The sequence below is a fragment of the Poecilia mexicana genome, unplaced genomic scaffold, assembly GCF_051168715.1.
Source record: "Poecilia mexicana isolate PSO_F unplaced genomic scaffold, ASM5116871v1 scaffold_10, whole genome shotgun sequence".
Taxonomy (NCBI): Eukaryota; Metazoa; Chordata; class Actinopteri; order Cyprinodontiformes; family Poeciliidae; genus Poecilia; species Poecilia mexicana.
The window spans coordinates 22121932-22131480 of NW_028263379.1; positions in this window are offsets into that span (position 1 = coordinate 22121932).

The following is a 9549-nucleotide window of genomic DNA, read 5'->3' on the forward strand; positions in this document are numbered from 1 at the left end:
TATGTCTCCCTTCTGGACCTGCTCCATTCAGAAAAAGAGAAACTTTACCAGATTTAGAGTTATCAGCATCCTGTTAAGGGTCTTGAACACACTCAAAAGACACACTTTAGACTAGCGGTTCTCAACGTGAGCGGTACCGCCCCCCGGGGGGCGTTCAGAGGACGGCAGGGGGCGCTGGCGGACATTTTTACAAAAAGGTGGGGGGGCGCTGGGATGCCTTTGGGGGGCGTTTGGTCGAAGGTAAACTTTACACCTTAAATGCACAACAATGCCAGTTTAGACTTTCAGCAACTTGGTAAAACTGCATTGTTTAACATTAAACCACGCTTGGCTGCAACTGTATCAATGGCAGCTCTTCTTCTATTCAGTGTTTGTTAGCTTCTTGGCGCAGCTCCGTTCTCCTGCTACTGGTAGCTAAAATCAGATACCCTCACTGTGTATCCCTCTGAAAAATGAACCCATTTAAATAAAGAAATCCCTCCATGGTGACACCACGATAGTGAGCGTTCATTTTATAGCGTTAACATCGGTGCTGTAAGTGGTCCGGTATTAAACGGGGGTGATAGAACAACACAGCACTTTTAAATTTCAATAATCAGACTGCAGAAATTGTTTCCGTTGTTTTAAAAGGTTTATGTCCGTCTGCGTTTTCCCCATCGATACGTTTCCCGACCGCCCTGCACCTTAGGTGGTAAAAAAAAACAAAAAAAACGACGCGCACATTGCGCAAAACTCTGAAACAGGAGAAGCGGGACATAAAAGGGAGCGACGAATTATGGCATAAAAACAGAGAATCCGACGCTGGACAGTGAAAAAATTAACACATGATGTGAAACACATGACGATTAGGCAGCGCAGCAGGTGATGAGTGAAGATTACTGGTGGTCAATAAACGATAAAATAAATCTAGCAACAGGAAAGGAACTAAAGTGGACATAGCAATAAACCAAGAGAGGATAATACTAATCAAAGGAAACTAAATGGAAATGAATGAAGAACAAAATGCAAGAATAAACTAAGAAACTAAAGTAAATACAGAGGAATAAACCTGTATGGCAAAACCTTTCCAGCAATAATTAATACAGAGGAGTGTATGGCAAGAATAAACAGACACTATTTCCAGATAAAAGGTAAAATAATATTGTTGAAGTGCCATGGGTTTGCTGAATTAGGTATCTTTATGTTATTAAAGGTAAAGTTTAAACAGTAATGGTTTCTTAGTTAATGTCAAGTTGTCATAACAAAGACATTTTGAATAATGTCAACTTTGTATTAAAAGTGTCATAATTTACCAAATGATGCTTTATGACAACAGTCATAAATATTCATGAAGGCTTATTCATGTTCATGACAGACGTTATGTCATGTTTATGACAGTGTCATGACAGTCTTATTCACCCCCTTCAAATAAAGTGTTATCATTTCTTCTATATTATTTTTCATGTCAGTGTTATTGTCATGAGGCTGACGACTCCATGACACTTTAAGTTTGACTCATTAGGATTTGATTAAGAACCATATTTGTTCTTTGTAATGTCTGTCCATTAAAACTAGTAATCTATAAATCAATAGACAGGTCTATATAAAGATAAAATCCATGTTTCTGTCTCATATTTCTATGGCATTAAAAGGACCTGGAACTTTTGTTTTTCCACTGAAAGCTCTGGATTGCACACTAAATGCCATGTGGGTGAAATTTTATGGATGATGCTCTGATGTCTCATTCTCCTGATGGCAGCACAGAGCTGCACCACCAGAAACCGACAGAAACACTGAAGAGAAGAAGAGTTATGATTAATGTAGTTACAGTTCTATCCATGTTTTAATGCTGCAGAGCTCAGTCGGTTTGCAAATAGTTCAAAGTTTAAACTGGCATGTTGTTCATCTTTTATCTGGTCATTTTGTGGAATACTTAACAAAAAGAAAATGGCAAAGAACAAGAATATTTTGTCCACTCTGATTGGCTGCTGTCAGGCCTACAGATTTTAACTTGAATGTTCATTGCATTTTTCGTAGACGCCTGTGAAAATTTCTATTCCCATGAGTTTTTTGTTCTCTGGGAAATTATTTTTGATGATAAATACAGAAACAAGCATAAAAATCAAAACATCAACAATAATGATAGTAATATTAATGATGAAATAATGGTCAGTGCAAAGTAGCCTGCAAATTCTTTGGTGGGGGGCGGTGAGGGACCTGGATAAAGGCTAGGGGGGCGCTGGCCCAAAAAAGGTTGAGAAACACTGCTTTAGACAGTAACCCTCATAGTCTGATTACACAATAACTATATGTATTTCCTATTAGAAAGTTTTCCCTACAAAATATTGCTTTACCTACACTGGCTGCTACATAGTTTTGCATGTTATGAATGACATCCCATTCTTCTTCCATAATAGTTTAAGAGTGTGTTCATGGGAATGTTTGACCGTCCTCATGGATGCTCATTTGTGAGGTCAGGCACTGCTGTTGGACGAGAAGGCCCAATGTCCCAGTCTCTACTTTAATTATTCCCAAATGTGTTGTATCAATTTGACATCATGACTCTGTACAGGCTAGTCACAATTTTCCACATTAAACTCCGACTTTTATGTATTTTTGAACCTTGTTTTGTGCACAGGCGCGGTTGTTCTGGAACGGGAATGGTTTGCCCCAAAATTGTCCAAAATGTCTTTGTGTGATGAAGTATTAAGAGTTCCTTTGACTAAAAACTAAGGTGCAGAGTCCAGCACATGAAATGGAGTCCCACATCATAATCCCCACTGCATCAATCTTTATCCTCGACCCAGTGAAGTGAACAAGTCCCATTTCCCTGATGTATGCAAAACCTAGTCATTACCAGTCGCTATCAACTTTGTCATAATGGCACTAACAGTTCAGTGTGGAATACTTAGCAGTAAGGAAATGACATAACTGGATTTATTGCACATCTGTTATTGCACATGAGAACTCCTCAAAGCAACCCATTCTTTCACAAGTGTTTGCATCCTACGTGTGCCTAAGTGCTGCTATCTATCTATCTATCTATCCATCCATCCATCCATCCATCCATCTATCTATCTATCTATCTATCTATCTATCTATCACTGCATATGGAATCATTCCCATGGCATGTCTTGAAACTGTCACAAAAGGAATGACTTTTCAACTTCAACAGGCAGAAGAAAAACATATTTATGGGCTGAAGAGGTTTGTTAGTGGAGCTATGCTGACAGTGCTGTCAATCCGGAAATCCAAGCTGATTGTCTTTCCCAGTCCAGTACTTTCCAAACTTACTTACTTTTGTTTTCAGTTGTAATTCACTTTGTTTGTTAGTTACTGTTTGGTTAGTTTTTATTTTCTATAATTTAACCTGATTTGTAATGTCTAAACAATGTTTATGTATTTCTTCATAATAGTTTTAGTAAGGATTACTCTAAGAACGCTTCATGAACAAATTGTGAACTGCTGTGTGGTTTTCCCAGAGATGGTTTAAACATGTATTTTATTTATCAAAGATGTCTGAGTAGGAGAGAAAATAAACCCAGTAATGATGATCTGGGAAATGGTAAAGGCTACATCTATTGTATCTTAAAAGATAAAAAACTGGGAAGAGGATTTTTTTCACCTTTCAGGTGGATAAATGATGGGAAATCAACTCTTTACAGGTTTTTTTTTATTTCTCTCTCTTTGTTCCCTACTCTAACAAATATGCAGATATTTGTGATAAAATGACATTAAAAACTATCTTAATGGCTTAACAGTATTCATTATGTGAAATTCTTCTTTGTAGAAAACCATGGAAAGCTCGGTATGGGAGACAAAAGGAGTTGAACTTTATTTGGAGCAGATTCCCACTTGTCATTGATTGCAATCTCTGTTACAGGCTGGATCCCATTTAAAGGTAGATTATTACATTGAAATACACTTTTATAAATACAATAGTCATGCATGCAAAGACAATAAAGCTCATTTTATCTGACCTATATTCCCTTACAACCCACTTAAGGTTGAAGTTATCCATGTTCCTTAAAAACTGTTTCCACTAGTCTTTTCCTTCCACTCAACTTTCCATATAAATGCTTGGATGCAGTAATTGATGAACAATCAGATAGTTTTCCAGTGGCCTTCTGTTGCTTGCCTTCATTGTCTTCTGGTCATCTGTCAAGTCAGCTGTCTTCAATGTTATTTTCTATAGGCCACAATATAAAATGTCTGTATTGAAAATATTTTTTGGTGCGTTATACCTTTGTGAGAAACAGTATTTTAGATTTTCATTATTTCCAAGTTAAGATAAAGAAACACTTCAAATGGATCACTCTGTATTTCATTATTTAAATTGAACCACTGAAATAAATTAGCTTGTCAATAATATTTATAACGTATTCAGATACACCTACATTTGGATATTTGACATCTTTTGTATTAGGTTAGTCTCAGGCAAATATAAATTAGATTATCTTTTAGGATTGCACTGGCATCTCAATCAACTTAACACATCAGATTTGTGGGTAAAGCTTTGTAATTATAAAATAATTCCTTTGAAGCAAGTCTCTTGAGCAAAACCGGCATTTTCAAAACTTTGTTGTCTTTAGCTACTTGATTTCACCTCACTCCTTCCAATACACAATTAACCGTGCTAATTCTTTGAAAATGGCACACTGATGTCCTCTAAGTAATAATAATAATAATGAAAAAAAAAACAAGAGACAAACAGTTGTCTCAGTAAGAGCACTGCCTATTTCTGTCCAAGCAGTGTAAGCACGCACTGACAAAAACAAGCAGGATCTCATTTAATAACTACAGGTGCACCTGATGTATTGCATTAGACATTCCATCTTACAATTTGCTCGCCCCCTTATCTGCTACGGGTGAGTAAAGAACAAAAACAATGCTAATACCGACTGACAATTTTTGGAGGCATATATCACAGGATCTGTTTATGGTGCGAGGTTGTGTCTCAGGCTCCAATTAAGCATGCCAAAATGAGTTGCAGCACGGACCACAGCGGCCCCGGCTCAAAGTTATGGATGAGCAGTCACTCCGGCAATGCCTGACCCGGAGTGCTAATTAGATGTGACATAAAATAGCGGGAGCGAGCGAAAGACTTGTAAAGAAATTAAAATGGCTTTTGTCTGAGAATCCGCCAGTATAACAAACACGGAGAGACTAATTGGAGATATGAAGGTAGGCAGGCTTTGCACGTACACACTTGATGGCACAAATAAACACTCAGCAGAGGAGATTACATTTATCCATGCCACCATCATTGTTTTAGTAACAGAAAACATGCAGGAATAAATGCGTGTCAAAAATACAACTTAGGGATGGTTTTTGACTTGGGTCAAATAGGCAATTGCCCAGGGTGGCATCAGGAAGGAGAAGGGAGGACAGAAGAATCAGATAAACATATATATATATATAACATATATAATATATATAAATATATGACATCAGTTGTGTCCTGAACAGATGTTCTATTGTTTTATGTCAGTCCTGTCAATGACTGACATAAGTCCTGTCAATGTCCGGTTACTTGCTTTGTGCAGAATGGCACTGCATTTTAATCACGCCCCAGAATCTCAGATGACTTCCTGCATTTTGATTACATGGGATGTAGCAGGAAGACAGACAAATGCCTTATTTCTTCCATTTTTAGTCAATATATCTAGTTATAATTTTTAAAAATATACATATATATCACAGTCTACATATTTTCATAAACCTTTTGATACTTATCAAAGTATTTGCCTCAATTGTAAAACCATGAGATGTAGTCAAAGTGTGGGCAGGAATAAACACAATCCAACTCTCTTCAGAAAGCAGCATTCAAAATCTTATTTTAATTTGTATATTTACTCCATAAACATTATTACAAAACTCAGCAAGTTACCAATATTACATTATCACCATACAGGCTTGATCACAAATATTTAAAACCTTTGCAACAGTTACAACAAAACAAAAAAACAAAAATAATACTCAAATAATTTACATGAAAATCTATAAAACAGCAAATTGTTCACAAATTATATTTTTTTTCCCCAAGTTTTCATGTTTTTTTTTTCTTTGCTTATTTGTGTTTTGCACAGTAACACAACACTCTCACAACAAGATCATGGTCTTATTACAAAACTCCCAACAAAATGTAGATATTTCTAGTTTTTCTGTTGATACTTTCATATTTTGGTTTTCAAAACCAGAAACGTGTCGCTGTATATCCTTTCCACTGCCCACAGAGGCGCATAAAAGGTTACTCACACACACAAATACTTCACAGCACTTTCTAAGAAAAATATACACTTACAAAATATGTTACAAATTGGCACACAAAAAATATACAAGATTTTGTAGTGTCAAGAGTTCATTAAGATTCCTTCTGGTAACAACTCTAGACAGTATATATAAAGCTCGGTAATCTTTTAATGAAAAGAGCAAAAGTAATTCCAATCAGTGTCAAAGAATCATGAAGTGAATACATCAAACATAACATAACATTGTAATATACATTCATAAACAGGGTTAGGTACCTAATCTGTTTTGCATTCTTTTTTTTTTTTTTTTGATAACTCTGGGAAAAAAAAAAGTCAAACCCAAACATTAAAGAAATTAATTTTCTGCTTTCTTAGCACCATTAACATGAGGCAGCTCAACAGTGGCACATTTTAGAAATAATAATAATAATTTAAAAAAAATTAAAAGAAAAGAAGTTATTTTTTTAAAATAAAAATTTAGATGAACTCAGAGAAGTACATTCAATTTGACAATAGGCAGAAATGAGAGAAGGCAGACTAAATGGGCCTTTGACCCATGTGGAGCTTCCCATCAGCAGCTTGTCTTGGTCCTAACCCTGATACACTATAGAAAATAAACAAAATATCATGACGGAGGAAGGAGGAAAAAAAAAAGAGACACAAAAAGATTGATTATGATCCTTGCCATATGCAAGCAATCAATTTCTATAACCTGTGTCAGAATTGCCATATTCAATGTGACAAAGCCTGTTTTCAAATCAATCAATCAATCAATCAATCAATCAATCAATCAATCAATCAATCAATCAATCGGTTTGCCCGTACATTTCCATGCAGTCTCATGTAATTACTGCTGTGTTCAAAATAACATTGTTCAAAACAGAGAAAACGTATAGGCTTCAGTAGATCTGTGTAAAAGATAGTCTACTACAGTTTGATTGGCTCTGAACTCATCCTGAAGGTGATTTATTGAATAAAATCCAGAGATTTTATTACTTATTAAATATGATTGTTAGGTCTATTTTAAGGTTGATTTCTATACTTTTTTTGGTGCTCCGAGGTAGTGAATGAGCCCAAAGTAGATGACAGCAATGAGGTGTGCGTACACAGCAGAAATTGTGACTTTCGTATGTGCTGAACACAGAGATGTGTTACGGAGGGCAGCATTCCTCTTCTGCATCTGTGCGTGATGTTTAGGCAGAATGTGTGCAAAACTAGAACTTTATCTAAATAGAATGCAGCTTTCTTAACGGACTTTTATTTTTTCTGCACATCTAGGTCAAAATGTCTGCTGTGAAATAAGTTAATTAAATTATTTCTTCCCATTGATGGTCATGCATTACTGGTTAGTAAAGTAGGCATGGGCCGGCTGCTGATATGGTGGGATAGTAAGGTATTTAAATGTTTCGATATTAAAAACTGCTGAAACATTTTCTGTCATGCTAATACTACAAGGAAAAGTCTTATTAATGAGGTGACACAGAAAGTGCCAGAGAAAAAGAAGTGTTTTTCAAATGTAGTAATACAGAGCTGCTGCCCCTTCCCCACCCATTGCTGCACATTGGTGTTAGCTCGCAGAAAGGCTACAACACCTTTTCTCAGCTTACAAGACAGACAGATTTGGCAGTTAGTAAATAGTCTTGTGCAAAACACAGTGTGAAACTAAAAGAGTGCCACCTGTCACTGTTGTGAACTGAATAATTCATTATTTTTTAAAGTGAGGGTCTGCAAAGTTATTATCAGTAATGGCGCCCTTACCAGTGTTTGTATCAGAGTTAGAAAGAAAATGTGAAGAAATCCTCAGACCAGAGGTCGAATAAGAGCTAGTCAGGGGGGACCCTGACTCTGTCATTAGCAATTTCAAACAACTAAATCTGAAAATGTTTGAAATTTGTGGGACGCAATGCCATACGAGGCAACAGTACAACCAAGTTATTTTGTGGAGTCTGTTGGGTATGCCTGATCTTCTGACATCACAGCAGTACTTTCTAAACACCTGGAAAAGCACAATATGGTAATATCTACAACTCTGTTGGCAAAACCCAGAAGTTTAGTCCACTCTCTGTGAACTTAAAGCACAATTACAGCCAATCAAGGCTAATCGACAAAATAATCAGACTAAACCATTGTTATTTTTGAAAAGAAGTTGTTCAAGTGGGAAACAGAGATAAACTTAACATGTAATACTTAATAACTCAGTGGTTTTCCCAAATATATTAAAATTCTTAATTCTAAAGTCCAGTAAAAGTGGGAGTTCCTCCTACTAGCCGTTACCCCTTCATCATTCTGTAGATTTCTTCAATTTGTTACAAACTCTTTGTGATGTGGCATCTGTCTGATACAGATAATTATTGCTAATAACAACTTCACTGAGTTATAAGCTTATAAAAATCTAATTATACATTTAAGGTAACCCTGCTTAAAAACTCGATTTGGCAAGCTCCAATCAGCCTCTCTGTAGCTAGCTACATGAGTGGATAGTCTGTTTATTTTACCAACTATTATCAGCTTGTTATAATTGTGTTACTCTATAAAGAGTAAAAATGACAAAAGAGTTTAATATTGTTCTAATAACCATATAGAAACTACAAATACATTTATTGAGTATTTATATTTCCTCTGAGTATCAAAACCAAAATTAAAATAGCTTTTTATATTATATTACACTACTGAAATTTAGCAGCAATGATGACCGTTTTTCTTTTGTTTTAAATAAATGAAATTATGTTATACGTTTTCTTTTTAAGTTTTTGTGTATACCCCGTGATACAGTATAGCTGCAGTATTTTTAAATAGGATTATCATTCTCTGAGAATCTCATACCGGCCCATGTCTACTGGTCACAATAATTTTTTTTTCATGGACTGCAGTTACAGGTAAGCTTTTTGAAAAACAAAACATGTCACTGTAAACAAAGAAAGAAGTAAAAGTTTTGACATGACAAAATAAACCAGATGATATGCAACACCAGAAGTGCAACTTATAAAGTAAGGCAATGTTAAGAAATAAACCGTATGGGAATGTTAAGAAAAGCTTCTGTTTAAATTACCTTCCCAAGCAAAAAAGAAATAAACGTTTCCATGAGGAGTGAATGCAAAGACATGCTTTCCTTCATTTACAAGACTACTGATACCATTTGTACTGAAAACTGCATTCACAATAAACCGAACTGCAAAAATGTCCATTCACGGCTGATGCATGCATCAGAATCTCTACGAATGATAATCTGACTTGAATTTCCAGTACAAACAGCTATTCAGCAAGGCGCAACCCCAAACGACAAGTCGTTTACCTGCTTACCCTCAAAACATTTCCACTA